Source organism: Callospermophilus lateralis, chromosome 17 (genome assembly GCF_048772815.1).
Source record: "Callospermophilus lateralis isolate mCalLat2 chromosome 17, mCalLat2.hap1, whole genome shotgun sequence".
In the NCBI taxonomy this organism is placed as follows: domain Eukaryota; kingdom Metazoa; phylum Chordata; class Mammalia; order Rodentia; family Sciuridae; genus Callospermophilus; species Callospermophilus lateralis.
In genome coordinates, this window is record NC_135321.1 from 63,108,467 (window position 1) to 63,124,407 (window position 15,941).

The window sequence follows — 15,941 nt, forward strand, 5'->3', positions numbered from 1 at the left end:
AAAACCTGTGGAATGAGAACAGAGTTTTTCTGCACTGCATATTTTATATCACTGCTTCAAAAGAAATAACAAGGGAAGAAAGAATGGAAGAAGCTTCTTTTTAGTGCCTGAATATCATGGTTTGCCACCCTCCTGGCATTTATTGAAAAGACTTATAATAAGGTGTTAATATTTCATGAACACCGAACTGTGTGTTTTGCAAGCCAGGGATGGGAGAAAAAAAAATCATCACCAACAAAAACAACAAGAAAAAAACACTTTATACATAAAACACAATCCATACCCCACAGTTTTTTAAGAGTACTGACTGTGTATACCGGTGATTTTGTGCCTCATGAGAGCCATGGTTCACTGGTCCTGCCCATCATTGGAAGCAAAGACAATTTGGTTGTTGAAAGAGAGGGTCACCTGTCACACCCCTCTCCTGTGGATTTTAGAAACTACTTCAAAATGACCTGGAGGCACACACCACTTGTGTCACCCCTGAATTGCCTGAAGGGAACTCAAAGTTCTTCTATACCTATTAGAGCTCTTCCTGGAATGTCTGCCCAGTCACCACCCCCCCCCAGGCCAGCTGTCCTTGGCCCCTCCCCCCCTACAGAATGTCTGGATCCAACATTCCACTGTGGTTTACATTTAAACTTTGGCCAGCTTGGCTCAGTTGGACCCTGAGCATCTGTTACAGACAGGTCACTCTCTGGGTCCTGTACTGACGTTTCCCACTGTGGAGACTGTGAGACACTGTGTCAGGTGTCCTGCCTGGCCTTCAGAAGGAGGTGAGCCTGGACAGTCAGGGGTCTGTTATCTGAGGGCAGTCACCCCAAAAACCCTTGGGAGTAAGAATGGAGCACTTACCCTGTGGTCAACTGATTGAACAGAAGTAAGGGAAGGAAAGAGCCTTAGACAATACACTTGAAATGGCCCAGGAAGCCCTGGGAAGACTGATACTGCTCATGGGGAGGAGGGCTCCTAAGACCCAGGTCCAGTCTAATCCGGGGAAGTACACTGGGTCAGCAGAAAGGAGAGAGGCCACGGGATTGATTCCTTGTAGAATGGACACAGGTCACTGCATGGTTTTTTCGGCAGTCACAGATGGGGTCCCAGTGAGGCCTTCCTGGAGTCAAGATGCTGAGCCCTGTGTCCATTCTTCAGACACATGGAAGCTGCCTGGGATATCATTCTGAGGGGACTGACTGGGAGTCTCAGATCATAAGTGGGCAGGGGTAAGAAGTGTTCTTAGTTAGAAAACTGCCCAATGGGGATCTCAATGACCACAGATGCAGTGCGATATAGTCTCTGTGGGTGAGGCTGCAGGGCACTCCAACTGCCATAGCCCAGGGTCCCTCACAGACTTCCTGCCCAGGAAAACTTCTCCTTCCATTCAGACAGCAGGTGTCATTGATTCCAGAAGGGCAGGGAACCCAGGAAACCTTAGCCAACATAGATTTGGGCCTCTGGGGGATCTTCTGAATCGTTATCACTTTCACACTCTGTGTGTGTAGCCTCAGCTCATTGTTTTCAAGACAACACAGAAGACTTTTGCTTATCTTCATGGTTTGGTTGGTGCTCCATGATAAGGGAGCACATGTGGGGTGTTCTTCATTTTCCAGGATCACGTTTGAAGATGACTGGGTTCTTTTGAAGACAGGAAGTAGAATAGCACACAGTTAGGAAGGGGCTCTACTCATATTGTCATTGGAACTTAGGCAGCTGTCCCGATGGATACATGCAAGTGTTGAAGTGTGGTACACCTCCCATTCTTTGACCTCACTCAGCATAATGTCCTGGTGAACAGGAATGTGCTCCCAACAACTTGCTACAGGTAGCAGCTGGTGCAGGCCTGAGTCTCTGGGACACTTTCCTTCCCATTATTAGGAGTGCAAAGGAAAAGGACATCAGAATGGCTCTAATTCCCAGGCCCAATAAAAGAATGACCAGTGTCTGTGAAAACCTCTGGAAAACCCCAATCCTCACCATCCCATCAACTTCATAAACCTCAGTAACCTTTGCTGGTCAGCCCTGGAGAGGATCTCCGGGACTCAGTGTCTATCACATAGACCTCTTCCCTGGGAAAGGAGCTCCCTGCATTATGGCAGCAACCAGTGAGCACTAGGATCACAGATGGCCAGGATCTGTCCCCCATTCGTGTTTGGTGTGGGAAGTGCTGGGAGAAGCACCCACATGCTGGGCAGGATGTGCTCCTGGGTGAACTACAGAATTCCTCAGCCTCTAGCTAGGCAGAGATCTCAATCAGGTGTTTCTTGTTTGTGTGTGGATGCCTAGGAATAAAGTGGAGGGGTATATAAGGAGTATTAGCAAAAGGAAGGCTGAGGAGGTGATGGGGGAATAGGTTTAGAACCTGTCACCTTCACAAGTGACCCTAAAGTCCCTGCATCTGCCCTGGAGAAGGTCCCTTTCCTGTTGGTGAGGATGAGGAGGAGCATGGTGCCACTGAATAGAGTCAAGTTGATCCATTTCTAGGGAGTCACCTAGGAGGCCAATGGAGTGTCTGCAAAGGATGCACAAGGGGCCTCTCAGAATCAGAAAAAGCTGAGGTGTCACAGTCAACTGGGAATCCTGGTGTACTGAAAATGAGATTTCTCTGGGTAGAACTATGACTAAAGGAACGGAGCAAGAAATTCACTCAGGGACATTTGCAAACTGCACAATTTCCCTGCCCAAGGGCCCTGAGCTGTGAGCATTTGTTCGCAGATTTCCACTGAGTAAGAAACTGGGGGTCCTCAATCCTGCTGTCATTTTCCCTCCCCCATTCTCCGCTTTGCTTTGCCTCCACAGCATCTGCATCGCGGAGACCAGGCATGAACTTCAATCCTGGTGCCCACATGTCTGCATTCAGGGGCCTACCCTTTCTTCCAGCTGCCCCTGTGCCAACACACCAGCCATTCTGGGAGTTGCCCCTGGCACCAAGGGTGACTGCACCTATCTCCCAGGGTAACCCTCTAGTGCTGTCCACTTACCCTGGACAGTCATATGTGCCAGGGCTGTCCACCTCTGGAAAACATGGGCCACAACTGAGGCCAGTGGGGCCTCCTCATATTCACAACATTATCCACACTCAGACACCCCTCAACTGGAGGGCCCCAGGGGCCTTCTGTGGGGGTGTGGAGCATCCTGCTCCATTCCTCACAGCACCTTCTGCCCTGAGGACCACTGTACCTGCCTCAGACAGTGGAGAGATTCAAAACTATGGGATCCACTGGCACCTGGGCCTTCGCCCTCCAGCACCACGACCATTTGCCCAGATGGCCCCCATCATGTTCCCAATGAATGCACGCCAATGGCCAGGTACAGTGTACGGGGAGGGCACACTACCCACCTTCCCAGCTGCAGTGCCACTAGATGACTCCAGCAGACCTCCCAGCGTGTATGAGAACTTCCGGCGCTGGCAGCGCTTCAAGACCCTGGTCCGCAGGCACCTTCCTCAGACTCCTGATGTGGAAGCACTTTCCTGCTTCCTCATGTGAGTGTTCTCCTCAGGCTCCCCCTTGAGCTCTGTCAGGAGGAAAAGCATGGGTTGGAAAGAGGAGGCTGGGATGTAGGGGAACTGGACGAAAGGTCCTGAGGGTGAGGGGACAAGCTGAGACCAGGGAATGAAACGTGCCTTATGTCCGGTGCCTATCACAGCCCTGTGAGTGCAGGCAATCTTTGTCTCCAATGATCATCACCATCACATGGAGGACTCAAGGTCAGAGGAGGTTCCTGGGGGTAATGTGGGCCAGGAATCGAAGTTGGCTGTCTGACTCCATGCCTCCCCCAGTCATTTCACCTTCCACCATAGACCTGATTGTTCTCAGCACCAGGGACATCCCAACCACAAGTGGGTTTAGTGGTGCTGGCTCCAACACAGAAATCTATGGCTCCCCATACACATTGTCATGAACTCCTGATCAGGACCCTCTGGTGATGTCACACTCGAGGGGAAGCTGTCTTTGGATACTGCATGGGCATGTTCAACTTTGCCCCAGTTTGTAACTGCTCCCAGGCCATTCTGTGCCCTGTCTTCAGTCAGCCTGGGCCACCATGATGCTATGGAAAATTTGTGAAAAAACAAAAAGGCATTCCTTTCTCACAGTTCTTTAGTCAGGATTCCCAGGTAAAGGGTAACTGACCTAAAATCCCATGATTGCTCTCTCTTCTCCTTGCTTGAAAAGACAGCTGGCTCACCTGTGTCCTCACAGTGTCTCCTCCTTCTCCCAGAAGAACACTAATGCCCTCATGAGGCGCCACCCTCAGGATCTCATCTAACCTTCTAAGCACTAAATGCAGTGTCCAGATACCATTCCATTGGGGGTTAGGGCTTCAACAGGTGAATGTTGGGGGATAAAAACATTCATCACATAGTACACCTCAATGATATTTGAGGAATCCAATCACAATCATGCTGGTCAATGCAGCCCTTGGTGTTCAAGTTTTGTATAAGTCTCCTGGAGTCCCAATGTCAATACTTTGAGTTGAACATCATGGGGCAAATAAAACAAAGGTAGGAGATTATGCTGTTGGTCTACTGATAAAGGAGGGTGACCTTGTGGACACTGATCCTGATGAATTCCAGCCCAGTGCTTCGGTCTCTGTCCCGACGAGAGCCCACCATGACCATGGAAGAGGGCCTGAGGAAGGGTTTGCAGGAATGGCAGTGCACCAGCAACTTTGATCGGATGGTCTTCTATGAGACTGCAGAAAAGTGAGCCAGTTTTCAAGGCCCAGAGCCTACTGATGGGGGATCATGGTTTGCACAGCAAGGTCTGGTACAGACTGTCACCTACCTATGTTTTGGCTCCGAGGCATCTAGCTCTCCAAATAGCGGCTCCTTCTAGCTTGAGGCCTGGGCATTCTCTGGGCAACAATCCCAGAAACTCCAGGCTCCATACTCTTGATTCCAACTCTACCTTGAGGTTCAGGGTCAGGATGGGGAGGAGGTACCAGCCCAGCCAGAGGATCTGCTGCTGCTTTGCTGGCTCTGCAGAGGGGAAAAGTTGCACTAGATTCACTCGGGCCACCTGCCTGGGAACTGGTACCTCTTTCTAGAGTGAGGTCCATTATAACTCATCAAAGTGGCCACTACTTCAACCTGATGTTCCAGAAGAGGGTGGTGGTGGGGAGTGCATTGTCAGGGCCAGCCACCACCTCAGGTGCCCCCAGGACATGTCTCTGGTCCTTACTGCCTTTGCTCTATGTAATCCCAGCCTTTCTAACAAGGGAAGGGAAGAACCCACCCTCCTTGGAAGAAACCCAATGTTCTCAGCTTAGCTTTCACTTCCACATGACCCTGCCTGTAATTTGGTCTCCCAGGTGATCCTTTCAGGGCCCAAGGTCCCAGCCTCGGTACCCCTGAATTGGGTCAGGACCTCTGGTGTTCCCTGATATAAATCACATCCCTGACCAGTTTCTACAACTAAACTGATGATGTGGTTCCTCCTGGCAGAAACAGGAGAGAACCAGAACAAGGATCAGCTAGGGGCCCTGCCTGGGTCCCTCAGATCTGATTCCCTTAAGGTGCTAGTTGATGTAGTGTTTCCCGAGAACTGTAGTTCTTCCTCTGTAGCAGCTCCCTCCTGTCACTGGCCGGACCTACTCCAGGACGCAACTCCACATTCCTGCCACTAGCTCCTGACTGGTAGCTTAGAATACTCCATCGCCTAGAATCCCACACCAGCACCTGCCTGGTATGGCTAACCTGATTCTCAGCTCAGCCTGTGCCTGCCTTACCCAAATCCCATCAAGGTTCATGGAGTTTGAGGCTGCAGAGGAGATGGAGGATCCAAGGATGCAGTTGTCAGGGGTCTTCCAGTGCCGACCTCCTCCTGCAACTCCGAGGCTGGAAATCCGAAGGCCTCCAGTCCCTGAGGCTGTCCAACAGCCAGGTAGCGTACCCACATTCACACAGTAGTCCATGATAGTGTCCAAACAGTGAAAAAGGCCAAGGCAAGTTGTTGTCCCAAATAAGAACTTTTCCTTCAGTATTGGAGATTCACTCTTACAAGAAAAAAAGCCCCTAACACCTGAGGTCCCTGCCACCCAGCTATGAACTGTGTATTGACTGGGCCAAGTACAGATCTCCTTTCTCTCCTTGTCTATCCAAAGAAACAACACAAGATCTGCCTGGGACTTGGGTCCCGGTAGGGTAGAGTGCATGCAATACCAGTCACTACAAATGTCCTCCCACTTGACTCTCCTAGATGTTGCATCTGGTGCACTATTATATCCCTCGGTTCCTGGGTCAGGTTGTCCTCATGCATGGCATACCAGGTTAGGTCCCCTGAACCCCTGAACCCTGCCTACTACCAAGTGTTTGGGATGAACATGGAATCCTCATTCACACACCACTCTGGTCCTCCCTGTCCTAGTGTGCACCTCCAGAAAGACCAACACTAAGGTATGGTCTGCCCGCTCATTAGTGGCCAAAACCAAGGCACCAGAGACCAAGGTGCCTGAGACAAAGGCACGCAAGTCCAAGGCACGCAAGAACAAGGTGGCCAAGACCAAAGGGCCTGAGAAAAAGGCGCCCGACGAGATCCCACCTGAAGCCATCCAAGAGTACATGGACATCATGGATGAGCTATTCGGGCCTACGAACTTTGCCACGTGGGAGCCCTCCTACTTGTCTACAGAAGAGCTTGCGGCAAACTTGGGAGAGGAAGGACTAGAGCAACAGGATGATTTATACCCAGATCCAAGTCTCATGAGCTATGTTGATGAGAACTTTGTCAACAAGGTGAGCTGGGCTTACAATCTTGGTGTATACAAGGTTTTGGCACTCATGGAATTGAGTTTCCTGGCTTAGAATCTCAGATTTATATAGTGCGTGTGTCTGTGTGTTAAAGAGAGAGAGAGAGAGAGAGAGAGAGAGAGAGAAAGAGACAGAGAGAGAGAGAGAGAGAGAATGTGCATGCACACGTGTGCACTCATGCATGGGTGTACCTGGTACTTGGGATATAACAACCCCATGGTGCAAATGAGCATGGGATTATTATTGCTTCCTCTTTCTCCTAGAAGTCCTCCTGACTTGGGGCCATTTCCTCCCAAGGTCACTCACACTCTCTTCCTTCTCATCCCAGGCAGAGAATATAATTCATCCTCGCTTCCTGCAAGAAATGCTTTCCTCCAAACCATATATAAATATCTTGGCCCTAACAAAAGAACTGGAGCAGCAGGAAGGACTCACTACTGACCAGGTAGAAACTAGAAGGATGGTCTCCCAGTAGACCAGGAGTAGGTGATACAGAAGAGAGGCATGGCCACCTGATAAAGAAGTGCAGGGACACCAGGAATAACAGTGGTTGGGAAGAAACAAGAGGTAGACAAGAAGAAAAGGGCACCAGGTAGAACAAGGAGATAGAGACAAGAGGTTTACCAGGGTTTCAGAACTGACACCAAGGCACAGAGCAATATATGGCAGACTAGGAGACAAAGGGACACAAGTATACAGGAAAGGGAGTTACCACAGGTGGAGAGGGGAGCAAGGGATAGCAGGTAGATGAGGAAGGCACAGGACCTTACTCATGTGGCCCACAGGATGTTATCATTATCCTGTCTGTGATGGCTCCCTGAGTGAGTCTGTTCCAGGATACAGGATGTAGGATGGGAAAAAAAAGGAAGGAGACATGAGAGCCATGAAAGGGTTCAGGATATCAAGCAGAAAGGAAGCCCAGGAGTGTGGCCAGCAGACACTCAGTGTGTTTTTATGAGACCAAGATGAGTAACAGATCCACTTCCCACTGAAATATGATTGTCCTGATCCCTGTGGCCCATTTCATGCATGAAGAAGAGTTGGCCAGTGCCCATAGCCTCCTTCAGCTTGTGAAGAAGCACCTTTGCAGGTACCTCAAGGTCATAATATGTCCCAACAGGACACAAGAACTTCCGAGGCAGCTGCAAAACACGGTGCAGAGAAGCGGAAACATCACACTGATCAAGGGGCCAGCATGGAGGACTGGTCCACAGAGGTGGCTTCCCAGGTCATGAAGAGGAGCAGGACCATCGAACCAGAGTTGCTGGGTTCAAAGGACACTGCTATCCTCCAAGGCTGTCACGGGTCTTCTTCATTGGGGACCATTCACTCCAACCATCCTCCCCCAAACCGCAGATCCTCCTCCTCAAACCTGGGGAACAAAAGTGTAGTGGGTCCCAGAAAAGCCACTTCTTCTGGGCGGCCACATAAGACAGCCAATAGCTGCAGTGTGGACGAGGACCTCCAAAGCCTGGATTTCCTCCTTATCTCCCAGCACCGCCTGCTGCCCTGGGAACTGTCCCAGAGCCAGGCCCCTCCAATAGAAACCCTGTGCTCAGGAGATCAAGCAATCCAGGCCCCACCTCCCCAGAGAGGACTCCTCAGCTCCCACCCTCCTCCAGGTGCCATGTCCATGAAGAGTGCTCTCACTGGACGCACATGCTTCATGAAAAACACACCCTGCACTGGGCCTCCCCTCCAGGTCACTGGAGGGCAAGATGTGGATCTGGAGCTGGCTAAAACCTCACAGCCTCTGAAGAGGAAGTGCACATCATCAGGCAACCTAAAGGAGAAGAGGCCCTGAGGACAGTCCTGTTGACCAGTGGCCTCTGGGGTGTCTGCCCCTCAGGCAAGATCTCACCTTGCTTCATTCTGTTTTGGAAGGTCCAAAGGTTCTTCATCACATAGGACAGTTCCTGTGGGTTCTCAGAAAAATGAAGGGAGTGGGAGGGTATAGTAAATGTAGAAAGAGGGTAGGGGGAGGTACTGAGAGGGGAGGGTCACAATGTTCAATCCTGGGTGGGAAGCTGTACCTTGTTTGACTGTAACTGGGAATAAAGGCACTTTGGTAGGAAAAAAATCTGCAGCTTCTGCCTTCTGCCATGTTTTCTGTGCACCTAAATGCAGTGAGAATTGAGAGGTGATAACTGGGGTTGCTAGGACCCAGGGTGCACAAGTGTCCATCTATTGGGTCTTGTTTCCAGATTTAGATGAGTCCTCCCCCTAATCCTGAGAGAAAACAGACAAGATTCCAAAACCCAACTCATCACCCCGTGGGAAATGCCTCTCTTGGTTTAGGGGATCTTCTCTGTGTATCCCTCCATGATCTTTGGCTGTTAAACATCTCCCTTACCAATCATCTGAGGGCCTGCTATGAAGAGAAATAACAATGAGGCAAAGCACATCTCCCTTGGTATTCACAGTTCTGAGGTCTGAGGAGGAACTGGTGGCTCTCAGATCTTAGTGTTACTAGTTCTGAGATTGAATGTCAGGGACCCTCAGCTCCTAGTGATCGAAACTGCCATGTTGCCTTCATGGGATCAGTAGCCAGCCACTTCCATCAGTTCCCTGGAGATCATCTGACAACTGCACCTAGCAGTGCCTGCAGTTCTCCACTGCTTTTGATTTAAAAGGTGAACTCAGGCATGCACAGTGTCCTTCCAAGATACCCATAGTATGTCTGCTTAGGCATGGTTAGGGCAGGGGCTCCTTGCACTCCACACTAAGGACCATTGAAGGGTCCCAAAGGGTTGAGTCCTGTTGAGCACTGCAGATTGGAGTCATCTGGGGAGGACCTGCTATGGAAGCAAAACGCTCTGAGTGACTGTGAGGCATTTGTGGCAGCCAAGGCCACCACAGACAGGGGCACAATTTTTTATCAATTTATTGAGAACATTGGGCCCTTCTGTCTCATTTAGATGGAGAGCTGCTTTTGAGCCTTCAAGCCCCTGTGCAATTAAATAAATTCTAGAAATAAGCCTGGGAACAATTTTTTCCTAGACAGCTTCTTTCTCCACTCCAGAATGATGATGAACAATATTATTCAACTGATCCCCAGTATGGCTGTGGTCTTCCTGTGTAGGCTTCCTGATGAGAAGACAAGGCCGACCTTTATACCTCTCCCCCCTACAGTTCTGACCGCAACTCACTAGGCACCCAGCAGGCTGCAAGTCCTGACTTCATCCCAAGACAGACCCACCCCCCACTCATGCAGTGCTCTGACCCTCCCATATGTAGTATTGGCCCCACCCTGACCCCAGCCTGACCAATACTGAGTGTGACTGGCCCAAATGTAATGTAATCAAGTTCTCCTACAAATCAATGAGGAAAAAAGAAGGCTACACATCACATGGTTTGCCAAGCAACAAAATGTGGAAGTTTACCAAAGAGAATACTTAAATAGCAAGGAGCCCAAATTTTAGTGCCATTTGTGAGATGAAGAAATGGGGTGACTTCAGACATGCACAAAAGTGATTGGAAGTGAAGTCGTTTGTGGTCTGTCATGTGCAATCAAACTCCATGGTTCTTCATAGGGCCCAGGTTCCATGCCATCAGTATCAGGGTCACAAATTTTTATCAAGTACCTATTGACAACTTTGAGCCCCCCGTCTCAGTTGGATAGAGACCTGCTTTTGAGCCGTCAGGCCCCTCTGACATTAATCAGGTTTCTAGAAGTAAGCCTGGAAATAGTGTCTCTGAAGACTACTGAGTGATGCTGGAGAGTGGGGATGGATGGAAAAGTGTGGCATGGAGAAAGGAGGCTGGGATGTAGAGAAACTAGAGGGAACATCCTGAGGGTGAAGGGATAAGCTGAGAGACCTACATTCCCAACCCAGTTCATCACACCAGGGGAGGAAATGGGCCTTACCTCTGGTGCCCATCACAATCCTGTGAGTGCAGCAATCTTGGTGCTCAATGAGCATCACCATCACTCAGGGGATGTAAGGTCACAGGAGGTTCCTGGAAGTAATGTGAGCCAGGATTTAGAATTGGTTCTCTGACTCCATATGATTGTCCCTCTCTCAGTATTTTCACCTTCTTGCATTGATCTGATTTTTCATGGCAAACAACATCACAGCTAGTGTCGGAGATACGGGGGGAGGCACCAGTATAGATCTCTCTGGACACCCAACCACATTGTTCCGAGGAATTTCTGTTTAGGATATTGAGGTGGTGCAGAATACATGAGTGAGTACTCATTCCATTTGAATCCTCCGTGGACATGTACATCATTGTCTCAGGCTTTGACTCTGCTCCCAGGGCACTATGTACTGTGTCTCACTCAAATAAGGCTGCCATATGTACTGCTAGAGAATGGGAAGTTGAAACCACAGGCATTCATCTCTCACACTTCTGAATTTGGGAAACCCCAGAAAGATGGTGTGAGATTTAATGTCCAGTGAGTTTTCCCCTCCAGGCTTGAGAAAATGGCTACCTTGCCTGTGACCTCCTAGGGCTAAGAGAGCTTTAGCATCCCTTCCTTTTTCTAGAAGGGCACTAGTACTATCATAGGAAATCTACCCTGATGACATCATTAAAATCTTAAGAGCCACTGAAGCCACCATCTCATGGAGGTTAGGGCATTCACTCATGCATTCTGCAGGCCAAAACTTTCAGGTCACAATACACAAAAACATCAAGAACTCAAGAGAAATCAGATTCCAGGATAGTACTTGATGTTCTCTCTAGTATATAGAGCATGTCCTGGATGCAGGGAGCCCACATGGGGTGGTCAAAGTGACTGAACAGAAGAGGCAAAGGCAAGGCCTGTGTTGGGTCAGGTCAACTTGCAGGGAAGTGTGGGTTGTGGATTGTGACTGATCCTGATGAACCCAGGCCAGTGCTTTGGCCCCTATCTGGACTGGAGCCTACCATGAATCTGGAGGAGGGATTGTGGAGGGCTCTTCAGGAATGTCAATGCATACCTTTGATCAGATGATCTATGAAAGGGCAGAAAAGTGTGTCAGATATCTGGGGCTAGGCCTAAGTGCTAGGGAACATGGGTTGAACAGCTGGCTCTGTTGGAGCTTCTCACCCAGCCAGGAAGGGCATCTGCTACCACAGAGAAAACCACTGATCGCTTACATCTCCAAGCATTACTTCCCTCTACCTGGAGCTCTAGACACTCTCTAACAGTTCCAGAAGCTCTGGCCTCAATGTTCTTAGTTCCACCACTGCCTGGATGTTCAGGGTTAGGGTGTAGGGCAGTAACCAGGCAAGCTCAGGGGGTGTCCACCATTAGTGAGGTCTGTTCACAGGGTACAAGTTTCACTACCTTGGGGTTGGCCAACCACCTGGAAAATAAACCATCTTCTAGCATATGAATCAACCCTGCTCATGAACAATGCCACAATAACACCCTGATGTTTCAGAAAGATTTAGAGTTCAAAAAACATGATCAGGGAATGCCAGTGTCTCAGATGCCCCAAGCACACACCTCTGGCATCATAATTCATGTAATTCTCACTATTCAAACAAATGAAATACAGCCCTCTTTGGAAGGTGGGTTGGGGTGGGAACCCAGGTGTTCCACTACTTTCAGCACAGCTTGGACTTTCACATGACCTCTCCTGAGTCTTGGGTTCTTGGTATATAGTTCTAACCCCACCATTAATAGAGAGAGAGTTGTCTTCCATAAATCATATCTTTGACCAGATGCTGATGCTTGGCTTTTCTGCGTGGTTCAGCGCAGGGACATGAGAAGCCTGGAATAAGTGTGGGAGGATCTTAGAGAAATGTGCCTGGTTCACTAAGGACCACATGGTTCTCTTCAGGTGCTAAGTTTTGTCAGGAGCACTCAGAATGGTTTCTGCATTGGGAAATAATCCCTCCTGGGACAAGCCCATCCCATGGTCTGAGCACTACTCCCCATGCCTGCTACCAGCTCCTCATTGCTATGAAGCTACAGCTTGAGTTTTCCAATAAGAAATTTTTTTTTAAAATAATCCTATGTCTTGCTTACCTGTCAGGTTTGTGGATTTTGAGGCTGAAGAGATAGAGGACCCAAAGCTTCAGTTGATGATAGATTCCAGTGTCAGACACATCCAATCCCATAGAGGCTCAATCTTCCACATTCTCCAGTCTTTGAGATTGTGCAGCAAGAGAGAGCTAAACACATTCCCATAAAAATTTATGATTTAAAAAAAGGTGATAATGGGGTGTGATAGCACACATGTGAACATTCTTTCAGAATAGGGCACTTCTCTTGCCAGTGGAACAGCCCCTGAGCATTTGGGATTCCAGATGCCCTTGGATTTGAAGTGGATATAGCCTATTCCAAGGTGCTATCTTCTCTCCCCCTGCCTATGTAAAGAGTCAACACACCGTCTGCCTAGGACATGAGTCCATGTGGCCCAAGTATATCGAATATGGGTATCTCAAAATGTCCTCCCACATGACATACATTGTCCCACTGGTGCAGAGTCTCCTCTAATGGTTCCTGATGTCAGAATGTGCAGGGCCATCCTGGACCAGAGTAGATCCCTTAAACACTTTCTTTCACTGAATGGATGGAGCACAGCTAGAACAACCATATACGCATCACCCTCTTACCCTCTGTCCTAGTGTGAACCTCCAGAAAGACTGGCCCTGAGGCTCACCCACCAGAAGTCTAATACTGCAGGTATCCAGAGACCAAAGTTCCTGACTAGATCACACTTGAAGTCATAACTGTATAGATGGATATCATGAACATCTGGTGGGGTTTCCCAACTTCACCATGTGGATAGGCCCACATTTGGCCATAGCGAAGTCCATGGGAAACTTGGAAGAGAATGAAATGGAGTGACATCTAAAAGGGGACAATTTGTATCAAGATCTAAATCTCCTGCCCTAGACTGATGAGCTGTGCTCCAAGAGGACTTTTTCACCAAGGTGGGCTGGGCTGGGAATCCAGGTGTCTACAAGACTTTGGGAATGTCAGCCTGGACTCATGGAATTAGGTTTTATTCTTTACATTCTCAGCACTGTTTGTCTGTTGGGTGGGGTAGCTCATGGTCTTGATTTAGCAACTCCACGGTGTGAACCAGAAGACACCATCCATGCTTCCTACAACTCCCAGAGGTGTCTTGGGCTTGGGGACCCTTCCTACCAAGGCCACACACAATTTCTTCTTCTCCAGGCACAGGCTTCAATTTCCACACCCCCATTTCTTGGAAGTATTGCTTTTAATAGGACTACACATGGATATCTTGACCCTAACCAAAAAGCTGGACCAGGAGGAAGGACTCACCCAGCAGAATGGCCATCAGAACTTCAGTCGGACACCAAGACAGGTGATACCTCCCATTCATTTTTACACATCCCACAAGTCCCTCTGTCTACCCTCATACCCAATACAGACTGAGCATGGGCCATTTCTGTTCTGTAGCTGGTGAAAATGCAACTATTGCCCTCAAAGTAGAAATGATCAGTGTAGGTGCCTGAAAGTTATGTTGTACCCCGACTATAGTGCTTCTAAATCAACTGCCAGCCAAGGTATAGAGGGACATAGTGATAGCACTGAACATGAGTCCTATATGGAGATCTGGCCCACCAGGGGTCACATAACCCTAGGTCCTATACTGAAAGCACACTGGTATCTTCCTGCACTGTTGTGAGTCTTCCTCAATGGGGCCCATCCAGTCCTCAACTCTTCCCTGGACCACAGAATCTCTTCTCTAAGCCTGGGCCAGTGAAGGGCAGTGGGTCCCAGCAGAACTTCTCCTACAGGAGCCACATGAGAAAGCAGAGGTGTTTAGTGAGGACAACCATGACCCTCCAAACCCCGAACATCCTCCTGGCTTCCCAGCACCTTCTGCTGTGCTGCAACTGTCCCAGACCCAGGACTTCACAAAGGCCCCTTCATCCCTGGAGGCTGAGCACTACAGGCTCCTCTGCCCAAAAGAGAGTCCTCATCTCTATCCCCTCCTGATGCCAATCTATGAAGTGAACTACAGATTGACACCCAATGCATGCAGGAAAGACACCCTACTCTGGGTCTCATCTCCAGGTCTCTGGAAAGAAACATATGGCTCTGGGGCTGATTCCTATTGCCCAGCATCTGAGAGGAATGTCAGTCATCAGACCCCAGAGAAAGAAGAAGAGGCATTGAAGACAGTAGGATAGGTATCATGTGAGCCAACCTCTCAGGCAGGGTCTTGGTGAGATCTCACCTTCACTACATCCTGCAACACAAGGGGCAAAGATCCTTGTCTTTCAGAACTGATCCTGCTAGTCCTCAGGAAAGGGAGGGCAAGGAGAGGGCACTGGGAATGTAGGAGGAAGGCCAAAGGTGGGAACTGGGAAGGGAGAAGGAGAGAGGTGCATACCTGGGGCAAAGCTATACATGGCGGGAGTTGACTGTCAAGAGTGAAGAAACAGCATTTAGTAGAGAAATGTTCTCATGGCTGCTGCCTTCTGCTGTGGTGTCTGTGCTACTCTGTGGGGTGAGGACTGAGAGGAGGAGGTATCTGCAGATTCCATTCCTCAGGGTGCACAGATGCAGGGCCAAGCCCTTGCCTCCATATTTAGCCTGCACCTTCCACTGATGCTGGAAGAAAAACAGAACAAAAGCTTAACAGAAACCCAGTCATTATGTTGTTTACATAGCCTCAGTTAATTTAAGGGGCCTTCTCTGTACATCCCTTCATGAACTGTGTCCCATAACCATCTCTGTTACCAATTGGCTGAGGATTCAAACATCCATCTGGAGAGCAACCACAAATAGGAAAAGTGCACCTCCCTTAATATTATCCGTTCTCAGTTTCCAGGGCCAACATATCCCAGATCTTAGCATTCACAGCCCTAAGAGTGAATGACAGTGACCCTCAGTGTCCAGTGAGAGCAGCTCTGCCATTGTGTTCCTGACAGGAGGAACGAGTAGCTACTGAGAGTTCCCTGGAACTCTTTCAACAACCAGACCTAGTAGCTCTTAGCAGCTCTCCATTGCTCTCTGTCATTCTCTTTCATAACTGTCCTCAGGGTGACCTTCCAGGTCTGCTTTCAGTGCCAGCAGCCTTTCCTGTAACCAGTTCTTAGTAAAATCAGCTCTACCTGCTCTACTTGAGATAAAAGGCATGCATAGGTTGAATATAACAATGTACTTGAGGCCTCACTAGGAGTTATGCTGCACCACAAGGGTAAGTGTTAAAGGAACTTTTTGCATAAGGAGATTGGGAAGGAAGCTCATTTACTTAAAAAGAAAAAACAAGGT